This window comes from Leopardus geoffroyi, chromosome C1, assembly GCF_018350155.1.
Source record: "Leopardus geoffroyi isolate Oge1 chromosome C1, O.geoffroyi_Oge1_pat1.0, whole genome shotgun sequence".
NCBI classification, from domain to species: Eukaryota; Metazoa; Chordata; class Mammalia; order Carnivora; family Felidae; genus Leopardus; species Leopardus geoffroyi.
Window position 1 is genome coordinate 81,847,529 of NC_059328.1, and position 20,804 is coordinate 81,868,332.

The following is a 20,804-nucleotide window of genomic DNA, read 5'->3' on the forward strand; positions in this document are numbered from 1 at the left end:
TTATTTTTTATTTTAGTTTTTTACTTTTTAGTTTTTTATTTTAATTTTGTTTTATTTTCACCGACGCCGTTCTTCCTTCGGGAACCCCTGGTTGCTGGAGCTGGCCTCCAGCAGATAGTGAAAAAACTGTAACAATACAAAGCTAGTGACAATGAAAACTGATTTCTTTGCTTATCAGTTATGCCTTGAACTGTCCCTACCTGAAGGTGAAACTATGGAACAGGTATTTATGAAACAACAAACAAGTATTGCTAAAATAAACAGTTCTCTGTGTGTACTCTCTAGCTGACTCAAAACTGAAGACGGGCACTAATTAATTACTGTTTCCCCAGCATGAGACATTATGCCCAAAGACATGGAGCACAAGGTGAAAATGTAGATTCCCCATCTTGTGGTGTTTACCAGGAATGCTGGGCTCCCTCTGTCTCCTAGTTCTTAGTCCCCTCCTATTTTCTACAGCAGATCAATTTATCATCAGATGACAGATTACTGATTAAACCAGTCTTAGCATCAGTTTAAGTCCGAGTCCTCTAAAGAAAGAATCTGCCATTTCAAAGACTATGGGACTCTCATTCTCTCCCCACTCCCCCAACCATTTTAAACAACTGAGGACATAAAGTTCATTGAACAATGCTGGAAGTAATTTGAATTATTCACAAAATAGTATTTCTATATACTATTTTTATGCTTTTTTGCAACTCCATTTTTTTTCACTAATTGTGCATGGAAATAAGAGGACTATTTTCTCTTCTGTTTCTCTTCTGACATTACTGAGATAATGACTGTGTAATATTTTATGCCAATAATGCCATGCAAAAATAAAATGCCATTTTAAAGTATCTGCATTAAATTAAATTGTCTAAACCATCTGGTAAAGAGGATGAGCACTGTATTTATAAATCAAAATGGACCCAGTCCCAGTTCTGCCCTCTCACAGACTGTCTAGGGCCCATGTCCGCTTACTCTGTAAGATAAAGGGGTTGGACTCTTCAGCATCAGCAAAATTGTTCCATCTTGTCTCCAAGTCAGACCGGTTTGCCAGTTGACTACCTGAACATCTGGATTAAAAAGGGTCCAATTCCACTGATCGGCAACATTGGCCAGAAGCAAAGTAGTGGGGAGTAGCAGGACCCGGACTAGATTCAGCCATGCTGGAACTAGATGATCTTAAAATGCTCCTCTCACTTCTGGAATCTTCATCCTCAACTACAGAATAATTTGTTTTTGTTGTTTAAAAAAACTATACACAGGTACAAAACTGAAAACTATCAATTTATTTTTTAAAGAAAGCAGAAAATTATCAATAAATTACATACTTAAGAGTAAAATAACTTGTTAATAGGGTTAAGTAAGCTTTACTGTAGCCTGGAGCACACAGTGTATTTACATAAAAATTTGTCTTAATATCTGTAGATTCTGTCCCATTGTTTTAAACTAGTTTGTCAATCCCCAGTGCTTAAAATAAAAAAGTCATATAGTTCACAGTGCTGATGGCACTGTGATGAAGTAATGCCATCTGAAAAAAACATATTTATGGGATTTTAGGGTCTCGTGTGTTTTCAAACTAACCATACTTTTCATCTAAAAGTACATGATAATTGTCAGAAATTGTGACAGGCAGTGTGTAAGTCCCATTTTATACCAGCATGTTCAATATGAAAGAACTATAATTTTGTGATTGATATTAAATTAGGAAATCCCATGTGATCACACCATATCACAGGTTGGGAATGACTGTATGACTGTGTGTTTAAGGACCTTAATTATTATCTTGTCTTTTTTTTTCTTTAAGAAAAAAAGTCTTTTCTTTTCCTTAATCGGCAATATACCCTGTAAATAATGTTGTTCCCTTCACACTGAAAACCATTTAATTCCCTATTATCTCACTTCATTAGCCAAATGTCCTGTTTAGGCAAACTCTGAATATAAAGCACATTATAATGTAGTAGGAAAATAATATTTAGAAACAGCCTTTAACTGAAAAGAAAAACCCAGCAAAACAAGTCAATGCAGATGATACACATTCATTATATTCAGGCTATTTCAGAGATTTAACTGTTATGATTGACCTTGGAAATCAACTGGGAGAAATTTCCACATGTTGTACTAAGTTAACAATGAATTCTGGGACAGGCAAAAGTAAGAAAAGTTAGAAAATAATTCTCAGTAAAGATTCTGAATATATGTAAGACCTTGGGCTAAACCAGAAGGGCTTTAGAGATGAAGAAAATCCTGTATATCACCAGCCCATATCTCTATCCACCACTGCCCTCTCCCCCAGCAAAATGTCCTTTGAAATGTAAGGAAATATGAATATGGGGTACATTTAACAGGACAAATAGTTACAAAGAAGAGCCTGTATTGTGTGTATAAAGAAAGAAGGCCATCCCCAAGAAGGAGGTATGGGAGAGGCTATGGGCCCCAGGCAAACATAAACACTTCAGAGGTATGTTAGCCCTTGCTGGCAACATCCTTCACCCTCTCAGATTTCCATTCTCAGTTCCCTGTTCATTCACTGTCATCGGGAGCCTTGCCCTAAAATAATGGGGCCTAATACAGTCAACATAACATAAATGACCCCTCATTGTCAAACTCGAGTGGTCCCCTTTACTAGGAGCAGAGCCACAAAGAACTGCTTTCCTCTAAAGCTCAGAGAATGAGAGATAGCAAATGTCAGGTAGGCCTTCCTGTTCCAGCTACTTCTCCTTCACACTAACTGAAGGAGCTGTTTTAGCTCCTTTTCAAAGATGAAAAAAAGATCACTGAAAACTACAAACCCACACATACTATGAAATGAACTTTGCATTCTTTACTTAGTACTGAAATAGAGGATACTGTAGTACCATCATCATACTGCTGCTCCCTCCTTCCTAGGCCTACTCTAAGGGAGGATTACACCTCTCAACCCATTAATGTCAGACTTAGTCATATCTTTTTTGGCCAATGAGTAAAAGTGGAAGTGTCAAGGGGCACCTGGGTGGCTCAGTCGTTAAGTGTTCGGCTCCTGACTTCAGTTCAGGTCATGATATCACGGTTCATGGGTTCGAGCCCCACATCAGGTTCTGCACTGGTAGTGCCTAGCCTGCTTGGGATTCTCTCTCTCTCCCTCTGTCTTGGCCCCTTCCCCACTTGTGTGCTCTGTCTCTCTCTCTCTCAAAATGAAGAAATAAAAAAAAAGAAGTGGAAGTGTCAAGTGCCACTTTTTCTTTTAATATGTAATTTATTGTCAAATTGGTTTCCATACAACACTCAGTGCTCATCCTAAAATAGCACTGCTAGGAATTTACCCAAGGGACACAGGAGTACTGATGCATAGGGGCACTTGTACCCCAATGTTTATAGCAGCACTTTCAAGTGCCACTTCTGAGAAAATTTAAAGTCACATCATTTCTCTTTTGCCAGAAAAAAAAAAAAAAAGGACGTGCAGTTCAATTTGAACTATATGAAAAACAAATAACTTTTTTGGTATATGTACCAGATATTGCATGAGACACAGTTACACTAAAAAAAAAAATCATTTGTTTATCTAAAATTCAAATTTAACTAGGTGTTTTCTATTTTTGTTTGCTGCATTTGGCAATCCTTATTCTGCAGGATCCCAGGTAGCAGGTGCTCTATGGGTCTGAGTTCCACAATAAGCAGCAGGTGTAATAAGCCCTCAGTGGACTTGCAGCCCACCTGAAATGCAATCAAGCTTTGTGGTCTCAAGCCACTTAGAGTCAAAGGTCACTGTTTCTGTAGTGCAATCTAGAGAAATATGACTGATAAAATCACCAAAAATTCCTCACTAAGATACTAATGAAACCCTTAACTAAGAGAAGCTAGGGAATGTCCCTCTGGTTCTAGTTTGAATCCTTTCTATGCCACTCTTCACATCAGCTTCTTTGTCCACTGCTTATCTACATTGGTCTAGTCTGATGCTCTTCCCAGTTGGGTTTGGTCACTTCTTTTTATCAGAGATCCTTGTTAATGGCAGCTGTCAGTCTTCCTAACTGCAATTCCTGTGACTTTAGATTCCATGGCACAGAGGTTTTACTTCCCTGACTATATGCATTTCATCAATGGTATTCCTAATACTTTATTAATGTCAATCAGTCCCTAGTTGCTATTGCAGAAACTGGGTATAAATTCTGGAAATGCTAGAAAGTGTATGTGATCTCTGCAGAAATATTCACTACAAAATATATTCTGGTTATGTAATGGTGGTTCCTTCCCACTAGTGGTTGAATCCCACAAGACAGAGAACCAGGGAACTGGCTTTAGTGTGATGAACAGAGCAGGTGTGATAATTGGCGTCATGGAGCTTACAGTCTAGTGGGTTAGAGAATTCACAGACTTCCCTTGATTTAGGAAAAAGAAATACATTAAGTCAGGTTTGGCTATTTTCTCCTTCTCCTTAACCATCATACCTCCCAATTTACTCACATGCTCTCTTACTTTCAGATTTATATCTGTAATTAATACTCGAATGCCCCTGTATGTGTAGCAGCTGCTGGTTAAACTTTTTTATCTTCTGCTAATATGAGCTTTGTAATTTAATTTTTTAATGCCCCTTTAAGTAAAATTTATAATTGGTTCCCTTAGGGAATATACCATATTTTACTCTTGTATATGCAAATTCAAATAAAGCACACTACCAAATGCTCACTTTTAGTAGATGCAGGGCAGGAGGAAGGTGCAATTAAAAAAAAAAAAAAAAAAAAAAAAAAGGATGACACAATCTCTACCCTCAAAGAGCTTGCCTATAATCTCCCAGAAAGAATTAAAACCAGCACCACTAAAATAGTTAATTAACTATGGCACAAATAGTAAATGTTAAGAAAATGATTAAAATAATAACAGCTACAAGATTTCAGAGAATGAAGAGCCCTCTGTGGCCCAAGAACTCAGGGAAGGGAACTAAATGTGGCCATGAAGGATAAGGAGGACTTTCATTGGGCATAGAGGAAGAGGGCAGGACCTCGTAGGCAGGAAATAATGGCAAAAGAACTTAGTGAGGAGCAGCAGGGAGGAACTTTATAGAAATGATGAAGGGTCCTTTCCACAGGTATCCTATGGGCAATTTATGGCAGATCTAGAACACCAGACTCAAGGGTTTACATTTTAATGACAATGGATAAGAATAAAAGTTTTGAACCAAATAATAATAGTGTAAATTCTAATTTGCCTCTTCTTAACAATTATATCTGTGGCCTTTATTATTTTATAAGATAGAGTCTAGACTACACACATTTTAGGATCTGTATAGGGGTGTATGTGTGTTTGCACACAGCTGTGTGACTGTTTAACCATTCATGGCCCTTAGACTGGGCCATTCAAAACTACATGTTCCTCTCATGGATTTGCAAAGGCAGAATGTATTCTTGACACATATTTTAATTGCAAGTGACCAAAAAAGCCAACTTGAAATGCTTACAGAAATTGGAGGGATTCTGGGGAGAATAATGAGATATCCCAGGGAATCCAAGAAAAATCTCAGCCACGAAAAGTTCAATAATGTAGCAGGGCTCAGGCACTACCAGAACCACCAGGGAATAGAAGACTATTTCTAGTCAATGTACCTTTTTAGTCATCGTTCCATTTCTTTTCCTCCTTGTGTAAACCAGTTGGTTCCAATTCAGGTCATAAAACTGGCCACTGAAGGAGCTCCCAGGTTAATTTACATTTTACATCTTTGATTACAAGAGAGATTGCCAAAACTCCCACCCTAAAATTCAAAATTTCACTAAGTAAAATAAGTCAGAGAAAGACAAATACCATATGATTTCACTTATATGTGAAATCTAAAAAACAAAACAAATGAACAAACAAAAAGCCGAAACAGACTTCTAAATATTTATGAGAGTGCAAATTGATAGGGGCCATAGGGGAAAGGGGAGTCAGATGGGCAAGATGGGTGAAGAGGAGTGGGAGGTACAGCTTTCCAGTTATGGAATGGATAAGTCATAGAGATAAAAGGTCCAGCATAAGGAATATAATCAATAGTATTGTAATAGCATGGTATTGTGACAGATGGTAGCTACCTACACTTATGGTAAGTACAGCATAACATACAGACTTGATGAATATACTGTATACCTAAAACTAAGGTAACACTGTGTGTCAGCTATGCTTCACTAAATAAATAAGTAACTCATAAATTCAAAATTTCAGGGAAGAGTTTCAGTGGTCCAGTTTGGATAAGATTCTAACTATTGAGTCAATCAACTGTGGCACCCAAGGTCAAAGTCATATTGTATAATATGGTCATTCCCATAAACAACATGGATGCCAAGAGAAGATGTGTGCCTAGAAAAATTGGAGATAGGCCACACACGAAAAAAGATGTCTTGTACACAGAAGTGACAATTACAACCATCTTTTACACAGAAAGAATGTATAACTTTAACTAAAAGGACACCTATTACACAGGAATGCTAAATCGCTACCCAAAACAGAACAAACTGAGACAATTCTGATAGGACACCAGTCTCACAAACCTGCTACTACATTTAAGGGCCTGGGTTCCATCTCTAATATGAAGACAACAAAGGAAACCTAGGAGATAGGACACTGATGGAGAGGTGAAAAAACAGCTTGTGAATAAATAGCTCGGAATAAATATTGATGTGGCCAATAGTTTCTGAAAAACTAGAAGGGTCCCCTCAAAATGGCCCCAGCCACATATTCACTGGTCAGTCTGAGCATGTACTATAAATGACCTTCTAATTTGCAAAGAGCAGATGGTAACATCAGCTATTACCATACAAGGTTTGCTGCCATTGCAGAACTGGTTGCTGTAACAAGCATACATGGGAAAGAACGGTGTTGAGATTATCACAAATGGATTTTAAGGTCTTTTCAAACTATCATTAGAATTTATCTTTAAACTGGAATTTTGAGAAAATGTATCATCTTAGGAATTTGAAATGCAAAATGTTGTTTCTATATGCACCTATTTGCAAGTACTGTGCGATCTTGCACTAAACTTTTTAGTTTACTGCAATGCACATTTCAAGAGAAATATAAACTCTAAAAGTAAGGACCCTATCTAAAACTTTTTGTCTACAATCCCCTTCTCCCCATGCCCCACCTCATCACTTCTACCTAGCAATTATGCCTAGAATATTGCCTTGACCCAGGAATTGTTCAATTAATATTTATTGGTATATTCATGACATAAAATACTACAGAATCCTCAGATGGTTGTATGCAAGATAGATTTGGTAGTAGATAGAAAAAAAGACTAAATATGGCACAATAAATTTGGCATGGCATATTAGCCTACATACTCCACAGTGTGATGGCAATGAATATGAAAAAAAAGACTTTTTTCAAAATATTAGGAAGAAAAGCAATTGACGGGATTTAGAAATTGGCAAATAACACAAGAAATAAAAAGAAATAAGTAAAGGGAAATGTGAGTTTTTAAACTAGGAATATCATAGAGTTAGATAAATCTGGAGGGGGATTTGGGAAAAGGATAAGTTTTAGAAGATAAAGAAATATTTAGATGAAAATATCTAATAACATTTTATTATTTACAGTCATAACATCTTCCAAAAGAAAGCAACATATTGAACATGCTGAGTACTGAACTCAGGATCAGGCAAGTCCAGGAAAATTATCACCTGAGATGATGATCAAAGCCATAAGGTCTCATGCTTAAAAAACGTGAAACAAACTGTACCGATATGATATTGTCACCACCCCTTAAATTTACATATACAAATGGGGTTGGTAAAACCCCATTCCATGAGTTCCATGTGTAACTCATAATCTACCGTAACAAACAGGCCTACAGTGGGTCTAGAGGAAAGAATCTGGAATTGCAGTTTATGGTTTGGATTCTTAACTCAGCCACTAAATGGCTAGGTGATGTTGGGCATGACACATATCCTTGCTAGGTTCACTGTCCATCTATAAAAAGAGGATGTTTGCATAGATGTTCTCCCAGTTTCCTTCCAGTTCTAAAATTCTAAGATTCTACTCTCTATCTGGACTTGTAGACTTGGCTTTTAAGGGCTGCCATTCTGTGTTTTCACTTAATAAAAGGTTGTTGATTCTGTCTGACACCTAGAGGTATTAGGGAACTAGGACTCAATTCATGAGCAGAATAAAGAACTTTGGCAGGAATGGTTGAGTAATTATCTTTTTGCCTACAGTAATCCAAAATGGCCATCAATTTGAGCCAGTCTGTCAGGAGTAGAGTAACAGATGGTTTTACAATATATCTTGATGTTTTACCTATAATAGTCTATTTTGGTATGACAATCCTATCCCCCGTGAGACAAATGGCAATATCTGGAGATAGTTTTGGTTGTCACAACTGGGAAGGGGGTACCACTAGCATCTTGGTGGGGCAGGGGCAAGGGGTTCCGCTAAAAATCCTATAATACACAGGAGAACCACCCCCCCCATCCGCAATAAAATATTATCCATCCAAAATGGCAGTAGTGCTGAGCTTGAGAAATCTTTTCTCTTCTCCATCTTTCCTAAATCCATTACAAATTAGCAGAAACATCATAGAATATAGCCATTTCATGGATGTCCTATTCACACAGTCTTTTCACATTTCCAGCCTTGCAAAGTTGAAGGCGCACAACTCTGTTTCCTTAATCTCTGGGAAGTGAGGGGGGAAAGAATTAAAAAATGGACCTGCAAGATGACTTTACAGTGTGTCTACACCCACAACATGATTAAATTATATTTGCAAAAGAAGTTTGGTTATCATAACACAATGGGCTTTATTTTTTTTTTCTCTACTGCATCTTTCACTTTGAACAAGTTATTTTGGCAAATAGAAACTAAGACTTATAGGGAAAGCTAATGGATTTATTCAGGAAGCACAATGTAAAATTAGTGGCAGGTTTTAAAAACTTAACTCTTTTAGACAAAGCTCAAAAACTGATTAACAAGCTAGTAGTGACTATTGAAAGAACATGCTTTCACATCTTTTAGAAAACTGCTTTAAATTACTGTGAAAGCTTACACATATTCTGAATTAACATACATTTAAGTATTTCAGTGTTCTTTTTTAGTCCTAATGTTCCATTTTCAGTTTCTTCACATTTGATTTACAATTTGATTTTCCTCTGGAAAATAGAAAAAGTGTGCAACAGCAAACTTCAGGTGGTGTTATAGCGATCTGTGTTACCTGGCTCCATTTGTCATTTTCTTTCTTCCCTTTTTTGTTATTATTTATTGGCATTTTGCCTGTGGCAAGACACAGTTTTTAAATGTGGACTTCATGATGTTGTGAGTCAATCCAGAGAAGGTAAAGTATCTCAAGGGCAGCACAGACGATAAGTATTTGTGAATTTTAATTTTAAGCATTTTAGCATACATATGCAATGGAGGTTTATTTATTGAATTTGAAAAATTAATTCCTTACAGCCTTGAGTGTATTTTGCTTTGTCTGCCCCTGGGTTTGTACATATTGGTGTTTTTTTCCTTTTTAATATTTCAACAGGTGAGGTTAGCAAGACAGCTGATGATGCTGTTTTACACCTAGAGGTCTTATGGAACCAGAACTGCATCCAGAAGCGGAACAAACAATTTTGGGGGATGGTTTAATAAATGCCTTTGGTAGGACTTGTCTCATGTTCATTAAAAAGTCTAGGTGAGGCTGCTTCCTTGATCTTCATTTCTTTTCAGTTGCCAGGCGAACAAACAAACAAAAATTTTTTCCTGAAAGCTGTTTAGTTATCTAACCTCGAATATCTTTGACTAGGGTGGAAGTTACACATCTCAAATATCTCCATGTTTAGAAGTTAGAACTTGGCAGACATTTGCTGGAATGCGTGACTAGTCTGTTTTTCTTGCTTTTGAAAGCATTTAAAGTAGGCTAGAATTTTAACCTTTATATAATACCATCATAATAGTTTTCACTCTTAAAAATACTTTTGTGTTCTTTCTTTGGTAAATAAAAAATACATTGTTGTCTAATTATCTTTGATGTAGGAAATGACTGGAGAACAATTAATATAAAGATCATGATTTTTGTTACTTAGGAAATGATAAGGGAATATTAAAGTTCTCTAGTTTATACTTACAGATATTTGAACTTATCTTCTTTTCTCATTTAGTTTTATAACTAAATCTGAACTTAGGCTTGTAAAAGTGACAATATATACAAAGCCTACAAAAATGTATCTTGTATAGAAAGTAGACAGCAAGTATTCACTTTTGTCTGTCAAGGAAATGCCCATAAGAATTGTTGGTAGGCGTCTAAATGTGGAGGTAAGTAATAAGCAGGTATTGACTTCTGTTGAGATCAATATCAAGATTTGTTGACCCAAAGAGGTTAAAATTGACTGAAGAGTGGGACAATAAATCTTGTTATTGACTAGAAAGCAGAAGTCAATATATGTATTATTATAAACATTTTTCTTTTACTGTAGATGATAGGGGTGGAGTCATTTTTAAGACCTTAAATGCATATAGCCACATGTTGTTTATACCATCGTGGTGGCCAACGTAGGCTCCTTGGCTTACCAAAAATGCATTTAGTCAAATGACATCAATAACATTCCTAGATCATTGTTCATGGTGTCAAACATTCTTCTTCCTGTACTTCAGGTTCTCTTATCCTGATTAATATCAAACTGAAATGTATTCTACATTTCAAACTTGTATGATGAAATTTTGTTAGAAAGGGAAAAAAGCAGAAAAGATATTTAATTTTTTTTTTCCTCTGGAGTGTAGAGCTCTCCAGATTCTCTGATTACTGCTTCCACTGTGTGTGTGTGTGTGTGTGTGTGTGTGTGTGTGTGTACATGTGCACATTTTGTGGACACATGCACATGTTCTGTGTGCCCACTTAATATTCTTCTATTTTCAGGCAACAGAGACTTCCTTCCAGGTTGCCCATTGCTAAGATGACTCTGCTCCTCACATGAGATATTTACCAGGTAATTTTAAAAGCATGACAAGATAAAGACACATTTAAAAAAGTACACTTAAAATTAAGTTTTTTTGAAACCACAAAATAATGCAAATGGGGTGTTACCAGGTCATATTTTAGTTTTTCTATTCATACTAACCACCCAGTCACACATAAGCCAAATAGAGATTTTATATTACCATAGTTTAGAGAAGTGGAAATGGAAAACAATTTTCCATTGTTCCAAATAGCTCTCATGTTGATAAGAAATCAAACTCTGTACATCCAAGCTGAACAGGGCGTGCTGGGTTACACTAAGTCTCTGTTTGTCTAGTAGCTTTGCCTGAACTGAGGTCTGTACACACAGATCGTGAGTGCATGAAATCCTGGAGGAATATTTGGCCAGGACATTGATGTTACAGACTACTAACCCAAAATTCTCTCATGCAATATGAATCCACCCTCATCCCTCCATCCCTAGCCTCCAGGTACTAACAAAGGAAACACTCATAAAGCATCTTTTCTTTCTAACCATCTCCCAAAAGATGGCACTTCACAAGGAAGAGTCAAATCCATAAATGCTCCATAATCTGCAAGTTAGGGATGAAACATGAGAGATGCCTTCAATGTCTCACACTACAGGATGCCTCCAATTCCTCAATACACCCCATTGTGCCTCACGGCTGGAGAAAGCTCTGCACATCCCATTTTCTCCTTTAACTGTGAATTTCCTCGCTTCTATGGGTTTAGATTTTAATGGTTGAATTACATTTACATCTACTTGTGCATTTCCCATCAGCAGCCAAGTTCCTGCCTAAAGCCTTTACTAACTTTGAGAACAAATTTCTCATAAACAGCCTCATTTAGTTTAACTATATAAATTCACATAAGAGTTCTTAACTCCTAGGAAACTCCAGGACACCTCTCTGTACTAAATGGCAGATCTTAGCTGTCTATTGGTTTTAAGTGCTTTACAATGAATCATAGCTCAAGACAAATCAGTAATTAGGCTGAAATGATTCCAAAACCATTGAAAATGTGGTAAAATGTTGGTTAGCCAGATAAGTCTTAGAATTTGTGGTCTCTAGTAAGAAGAAAATAGTTCTACAACGAAAATACACCAAATGGTACTGAAGAATCATCAAATACGATAGTATATTGATAATACCTTAGAAATACACCCAGGCTCATACACCAAAATGTCTGCATTTTTACCATAAACATGAGAAAGTACAACATGAGGCAAGCATGTAGCTAGGGCATGGCTCTGGGTTACCACCCCCACAAAAAAAAATTATGTTTTTAATCTGATGAACCCTATTACACAAATTCTATCTACGTATCTCCATATATATGCGAATTTTCCACAAAAATTAAGAAATTCCATTTTGACTCCTTACTACTTATGATTACTATGATAATATACGATCTTACCCTTTGCCTCACAGATATTCTCTACATAAAGATGAAAAAAATAACATGATCTAAGCCCTCTGTCTTCTTGTAGTGATAGGTTTACAGGGGTCACCTGAACTTTCTCACTTGTTCTACTATTTAGCAACTTAGGTGGGTTAACAGATGTCCTTGAGTAGATGAAGGTCAGGGATATACTTAAAAAAACTTTTTTTTAAGTTTTGATGCCCATGACATAACGACTTTGAATAGGGCTCTGCATAACCCATTAGGTCACTAGAAATGATTCATTCAATATGTTAGCCCGTATCTGTTAATACTCAATTTTGACTAAGAAATTATCCCCCATAATTGCTTTGGATGATAAAATTGTTTCCTTGGTAGATAAGCATTTTTTTAACTTGGAAGTTCAGAATTAATTACAGAGATATTTAAGAGAATCAAAGACATAGTGTTAATATTTATGTGTTAAGGAAGCATGATTAACTTTTGAGTATTTATAATGTTTAAGATATTTTAGTTTATTAGAGAACAGGTAAAATTTGTGATTCAACTTAAAATGTGTAATTAAGCAATTGATTTAGGCCTGTGAATTTAAGTAGAAATTTAATTTAGTTTATACAGTAATTACAGTAAGTATATAAAGTAAGTACTAAAACATTTAAGAGAACTTGAGGTTCACAATATTTCTAGGTTTAATTTATTAGAGCCATTAGAGGTATTTTAAGTGTTCTGGAAAGTTTGTTTTTAATCACACATATGAAGTATCTAAATAAGAAGTCACATATATTTAATTTATAAATTTAGTTTAAAATGTTTGAAGGAGATTAATTAACTTAGTTTGTACATGGGTCTAAACATTAATCAAAGGCTTCATAAAAGTGATTGCTAAATTTGCTAGACTTACAATTACAAGATTATGGAAGAGCTAAGTTTTCAAATTTTTACAACTAATAATTCAAATATATTTTTAACTAAACTCAACCTTCGAATAATCTTTCCTGAACACAAAATCTACCCTTGAAATTACTGTTACTAACAAAGCAAAAGAGGCATATCAGAAGCAAAACATTCACATTGACAAAGGTGGTGTGTAAGAAGGTAAAGAAGTATTAAATTACTGTACTAGTAAAGACCTCCTACAACGACTGCCTACCAGAGACGTCTTCAAATACTCTCAACTTCTGGCAAGTTTGATAGTATTAGTACTGAGAAGCAGAACAGAGCAAAGGTCACAAACTCAGGCCCTGAGGTCAGATCCCTGTGGTTTATACCCATGTTGCTTTATGTACTAGCTATGAGATTCTGGGTGAATGCTCAACTTTTTAAGATTCACTTTCCTTATTTGAAAACTGGAGGTATCAATAGTGCATTGTCATAAATTATTGAGAGACTTGAATGAGATAATGCTTACAAGTACTCAGCAGAGTACCTGGCATCAAGATAAAGGCTAAATAAATGTTCATTAGTATTAGGAAGAGGAGGAATCTTCTCCTACAGGAACTAGTCTTACTCTGGTTTTTAAACAGATACCCTTAGACACAATATATGGTAATTGCAAATTCAGTGAAATCCTTTCTAGAAAGTTATGCACCTGGTAGTGGATAGAAAGAGGAAAGAATAGCTTTTTTTTTCCCCCAGTGAATAGAAACCACAATAATCAAGATTTAAGAAGGATATTGTTTATCAACAATAAGCAACTCTTACTTGTCTTCTGATAAAAAACTATTACCTATTCACTCTCAAGAGAATTATAGTTTATAGCACCCAATAATTTTATGACCTCTTTAGTTTAGCCCCTGCCCAAGTGTACTATTATAAAATGAAGCAAGAAAAGAATAATATCAGAACTCAGAACTGTACATTTTAAAATATTTAATGCTGAACTTTTTATAATTATAGGAAAAATAGGAACAAACTTACCTTTATAACAAAAACTAATGTATTAAATAAATGATAATATATCTATAAATGGATATGCCATTCAGCCATTAAGATTAATTATGGGGGTGGGGGCGCCTGGGTGGCTCAGTCATTTGAGCATCCAGGTTCAGCTTAGGTCATGATCTCGAGGTTCACAAGTTTGAGTCCCGCATCGGGCTCTGTGCTGACTGCTCAGAGCCTGAAGCCTGCTTCAGATTCTGTGTCTCCCTCTCTCTGTCCCTCCCTGCTCATGTTCTGTGTGTGTGTGTGTGTGTGTGTGTGTCTCTCTCTCAAAAATAAATAAAACATTAAAAAAGATTAATAATGGAAATGTATTTATGTTATCAGGGATATGCATTTAGAATATACTGATAAATGAATTTTATAAGCAAGTTGCAAAGCAATATATATATATATATATATATATATATATATATATATATATAATTCATTTTTTGTTTAAAAAAAGAGGGGGGACTATCCCGTCTTACCTATGTATATTATATATACCTATAACATATATAATAATAATATATGTAAAGTAATATATATATTATATACATATACACATAGAAACAATCTAGATAGCTATATATGGTTATATGCATTATTGGCAAAGATTTTAATGTTCATGTCAGAGTTTGTGAAAAAAGGTCTCCCCTACATTATTTGCTAATAAAGGTATCACTACAACCAACCAGAAAAGTAATAGAACAGTTTCCAATGAACTGTTAAATGAGGAATCCTACTTTCGGAACTCTAAGTAAGTAAAAGTACTAGCATATACAGAGATATATTTCTTAGCCTCTTTTTCTGTTGACTAAAAGGAGGAACAATATACATACTCGTTAGGTATGCCACAGAAATGATGCGGTGAAACTTCCGCGGTTATGTGATAAAAGACACTGAATCTTCTACTTTGTTCTCTGTTGAATTACTAACCCAAGAGAAAGAAAAAGCCAATGCCAGGTCATGAGGATACTCAAAAAACCATATGTAGAAGTCAACATGTAAAGAAATAGAAACCTCCTTCCAATAGCCAGCAAGGAATTGAGGTCTCCAGCCCATAGACAGCTGCTTTGGAAACAGATCCTCCAAACCCAGCCAAGCCTCCAGATGACTGCAGACCCAGCCAACACCTTGAATGCAGCCTCATGAAAAACCCTAAGCCAGAATGACCCAACTAAGCTACTCCCAGATTCCTGACACTCAGAAACTGTGAGCTAATAATTGTATTTTAAGCCACTTTAAAAATTGTGCACAGTCATACAAGCATTTTAGTTGCTAATGGAAAAAGAATGATTTAGATACATACATAGGTATGTATATTAACATATTTAAATTTAACTATCATAGTATCAAAAGTACAACTGTAGAATAACGTGTATAGTACAATTCAATGTTTATTTTAAAAAAATCTAAACCTTTTGTCTGTATTTGTTTGAATGTAGAGGAAAGCACCAAATGATTCATAGAAAACTACTAATAATGTGTGGAAGAGAAGATTATAAGGTTTTTCTTAATATACCTTAGTACTATTTTCATTATATGAAGATGATGTGCTACTTTTACAATTTTTAGAAGTATAATAAACTAAATAAAAATGGGAGGAAATATCAGGTGTTGTATCTGGGTATTAGGATTTTGAAATTTTTTTAATTACATTTTCTTTCTTTTTGTGTCCAAGCTTTGCAATGACCATACATGAATTAGTTAAATGAATTTAGTTTTAAATAAATTTTAAAAATCAGAAGTCAACTATAAAAGAACTTTGAAATGTAAACAAGAAGCCATTGTACTCAGTGGAGCTTCACTCGCCAACCTGATTGTAATGTTTGCTCACAGAAACGTTTAAATGTGAAACTCGTCAGATGCTTTCCATCAGAAGAATGCAGAGTGTTTCTCGTCTATGAAATGACTGATATTTAAAGCATTCTTTATTTCTGAAGTGGGCTTCCTAGGGAAGACAGTCAAGTACTATTCCTGCGAAATGCAACCACAGCAAAGTGGTAAGGATCACCCAGGGCTATCCAGTAAACCGGGAATAGGACACCTCTCTCCATGTCTGGGCCAGTCAGTTGATGTCTTGTTCCTACCGACACAAACTGGTACAACTGAAAGAACTATTTGTACACTTAAACATTTCTGGGATAAAACAAACTAACATACAAACACAAAACCTCACTGGTCACTTTATATAGCAGGAAATTTTTTGTAGTTGTAGCCAACAACATGCACAAGGTACAACAGCTATCACTTTGACAACAGGCTGATGAGCCAGAATTCTGCTTAATCCATTGCAAACCACAGTTTTCACCTAGCAAACCACATGATGTGATTTAGTTGTCTCATGTTTCTATTTTCTCTCTGCCTTAGCAAAATTAGATTCTTCTAGTCAACCTCAACTTTAAAGATATAAGTATACTTGCATTTTTTAAATTAAAGATTTGTTTTGAAGAAGGTGAGAGGAAAGAATCGTCAACCTTGATCATCTCTTCTGAGCCAAGATGTTTAACTCACAGCAGCAGCCATTAAAGTTAGGAGAAAGACATGAATAAGAAGGAAATGCATACATCCCGATCTCACTGTAAAAATGTTCTCAAACTATCATGTCCCTAACAAATAAATATACCTTTAATGAAACCCTATATGTTTTTTTTCTTTTTAAAGATTTTTTTTAATGTTTTATTTTTGAGACAGAGAGAGACAGAACACGAGCAGGGGAGGGGCAGAGAGAGAGGGAGACACAGAATCGGAAACAGGCTCCAGGCTCTGAGCTGTCAGCACAGAGCCCGACGCGGGGCTTGAACTCACAGACCACGAGATCATGACCTGAGCCGAAGTCAGACGCTCAACCGACTGAGCCACCCAGGCACCCGTGTTTTTTTCTAAAGATAAAAAGAAATCATTTTATTTTTCCTTTTTAATGGGCTCATCATTGCTGAGACTGATTCAGACTCATGTTCTCCTTAGGTTTCAATCGGCAATGCCTTATTTGCTTTAGATGACAAATCACTTCCATGGTTGTGATGTTTAATTCTCATAATAACATTTTAAAGTCAGTTATCAGCCCTCTTTCACAGAGGCAACAGATCAAGTGCAAAGAAGCTGAGTGATTAATTCATAGGCATTCCGTGGTATTGACAGGACTCAAAATTAGGTCCTCTCTCACTCTCTAAATGTTATAGACTTCTCTTCTACATCGGCCTTCCACGCTCCTGCCTCTGTTGCAGGCTTTGAATGCTTCACAAGAATACCTCAGCCCCATTTTGCTTCTAAACACCACCCCCAAAGCCTAAAATGGAAAAGCCAACGCATCAGAATTAATGGTTCTAATAAACATTGAGCTAGAACACTGATTATTGGCAACCTGCCCACACCTTTGATATGTAAGCAATTATTCAGTCTACACCCATCACCTAAGAGAGGGGCTCATGGGAAACTGGTGACTCATTCCAAGACGAGTTTGGGCAAACAGAAAGGCCGAGGAAGCACCTGCACATAATAATCAGGAGGTATTGACTTCTGCTGTGGTCAGGAACAAGATTTATTAACCTAAGAGATAAATATTGACTGAAAATTTGGACAGTTCCTCTTTTTCTTCCCAGAGACCTGGTAAATTACGCGGACTGCCACTCAGACACTAAAAACTTGGAGTTTTCCTCCAGTTTTATGTCCATCTTTAGTTATAGACCTCCTAGGGGAGGAAAATCTTTGTACTATATTTTAGAGAGATATTTAAAATCCTGCTAATTATTGCTTCATATTTATCTGTTCTAACACTTGCTGGCCAGAAGCCTTTTATTATACAGCAATAGGTTTTCACATCCTTGGGGCTTTTTTTCTATGGTCTTTCAGTGTCTGGCTGTGAGTCCAAATTTCTATTCATCTCATATGATAGCTTCTATTCTTTCCCCCTCTAGTTTTCTCTCATCCTTAAGAAGTGGTTTGCCTCCTGTGGAAACCCCTCCTAGGCCTGCAAATTGTGCAAGTGATGCCTTGGGAATGTTGTGTTCTGGAAGCTTCTTGTTGTGACATGCTTATCACTAAGTCATAGCAAACTCTTTCCTCCTCAGATTAGTTATTCACAGATGCCTCAATCCAGAGGGCCTGGTTTGAAGTGTCAAACATCCAGGTCTCTGTCCTTTTGCCCCATAGCTTGGAGTGGTTTGCAAGTGTCTTCAGATGTTGGTCAGATTTATTCTCTTTTCACTTTTGAGAATGCATAACAATCACCTCACATAACCTGCTTTCTTTTCAGGTCTTTTTCCTCAATATTTTTCCTTTCTTGGAGCTCATTCTCCTTTCAGGAAATTTAGATGTACATCCCCACATTATATTAAAAGCTTCACAACTGTAAATCAGTGAGGCTTCAAAAAATGTACTCTCCTCATTTAAATATACTCCTTCTTGATCAGAAAAATCAACATGTTCCACAGACCGTTCTTGTTCATGAGTATGTTTAAAGCGCTTATCTCCTTGACTCCAATAAATTATCAAAGTATTTGTTCTAGTTACTTTGAAATATCTTAGAAACATTTGTGGCATTAACACAGTGTACTGCAGATTTTGAAGTTTTATTGCTTTTCAGTTCTTTTCATTATAGTATATTTAAACTCCAATCCTTTTCTTTTCTTGAGATGACTGTGTTTGACAGAGACCTGCACAGAAGTATGTCTATCTTTATATGCATTTCCTCCCCCATCTCATTCCTTCAGAGACTGTTACGGTTTTTTAACAGCAGATGTTACTAACATATTTTCTAATTCTTTTTGAGAGTTTCTACCAGGCTTTGGCATGACTGGAGCCTGCAAGGCACTGAGTCCAGTGTGCTGCCCAGCTTAGGAGGTAAAATACTTGATAGAAATGCTTAATTGTGGATTAAGTAAGACCCACTTTCTAGTAGTAACACATTTTCTCAGCAAGTAACAGTAGAGTACGTGACAACTGCACTGTGCCCTAAAATAAGTTTTAGGTTGCATTGAGCTGAGGTCTGTAAAGCACTCCTTCTTGCTTCAATATTTTACGTTGTGCTTGTGACACTGAGGTTGAGAGGACAGAGCTGAAGAATGGGGCAAACTGGCCACCACAATAATGTACCTAATGTGTCTTCCAAGACTTGTGAATGGAGAACATCCCTAGGCACAAAAAAAGGTGATTCTCTGGCCTGAATTCACAAAGGACTCCTTGCCTCAGGAAAGAGTTGGAGATAATCAACAGCAAGAAAGCCCTTGAAATTCTCCTAGAGATCCAAAGAGGCTGAAAATCAACCAGCAGCCACAAGGTGGCGTAATCACATTGACGTCCTCCTTCCTGCTCTGATTTCCCCATAGAAACCTTTTAATGTCAACTATCTGAGGACAAAGGTATCATTTTTACATTTAAATAAAAACCACTTATCACTAAGATTTACAAAGCATCTCGGTGCATCCAGACAGCTATCTGCGTATACTGGATAGTGTATAAATACGTAAGGTTGAGGCTGCTGAATAAAAAAAGAACCTGTGCTTTCCCCACATTTGATGACCATTTTCTTTCTGGAGGTAGTCGATTTCATATGATACAACATCCCTTAAAAAATGTAATTTAAGATTAAGAATAGAAAGCATTTGAAATATATTTTAGACCATATCAGAGAACTTTTGTAAAGTGCAATTTACCTTAGATATATAGGGTGAACATGAACAAGGATGCAGATATTACAGAAAGTGTCTTAAGTGCCACCACAGGAGGGCCAAGGGGCAGCATCTGGATGCACTCATGGCCACGTATCTTGCTGCTGTTGCTTACTGGGGCATGGGTTCCATTCTGACTGGTGTTTCAAATCCTGGCACATTCACTTGCATTCTTGGGGATTTCATTAAACTCTCTGTGCAACAATTGCCTCAAATTTGAAAATATTTGAAAACGATACTCCAAAGCACTGCTGTGGGGATGAAATGGATGAATTCGTATAAACAGAGCTGCTAGTAGCCAGCAGCACATCGTGGAAATTAGATACAGATCTCCTTCAGGGTGAACACATACCCTCTCTAGGGTGAACAGCACAGCAAAATAGCTCCTGCTAGATCTCAGCACACTCACCCCCTTACCTGGCCACCCCTGCTCAGGAAACACCTTGTACAACGGTATGTCTAGGCTCTGAATGTGAAGCACCTAAAATGAGGGCTGACACAAGTAACATAAGCCCTCTAAAAATGTTTCCTGTCATCATCATCATCATCATCTCCCCTATGGCCTTTGCACTGTAACCTTCCTACGTCAAGTTTATTCTACAGATACATCAAAAATGTACCCAAAGGTAGGATAAGGTGGAGAAGCAATATTTACTAACAACTTTATAAACTAACTTGTTGGGGCGCCTGGGTGGCACAGTCGGTTAAGCATCCGACTTCAGCCAGGTCACGATCTCGCGGTCCGTGAGTTCGAGCCCCGCGTCGGGCTCCGGGCTGATGGCTCAGAGCCTGGAGCCTGTTTCCGATTCTGTGTCTCCCTCTCTCTCTGCCCCTCCCCCGTTCATGCTCTGTCTCTCTCTGTCCCAAAAATAAATAAACGTTGAAAAAAAAAAATTTAAACTAACTTGTTGACCTGATGGTAAAAACTG

General features: G+C 36.7%; 1 long non-coding RNA gene across 6 annotated transcripts in view; it reads left to right on the plus strand.

The window, feature by feature from the left end:
• Positions 1–16,843, plus strand: part of LOC123598288 — a 41,828-nt gene extending 24,985 nt beyond the window's left edge. For 3 of the 6 annotated variants that reach the window (XR_006712512.1, XR_006712515.1, XR_006712518.1), the window contains 2 exons: positions 10,823–10,892; positions 16,577–16,843. This is a non-coding gene — a long non-coding RNA (uncharacterized LOC123598288). Of the gene's footprint in view, positions 1–9,451; positions 9,602–10,822; positions 10,893–16,576 lie in introns of all 6 variants that reach the window. The other 3 variants (XR_006712514.1, XR_006712516.1, XR_006712517.1) reach the window with 2 other exon arrangements.
• The last annotated feature ends 3,961 nt before the right edge of the window (positions 16,844–20,804 follow it).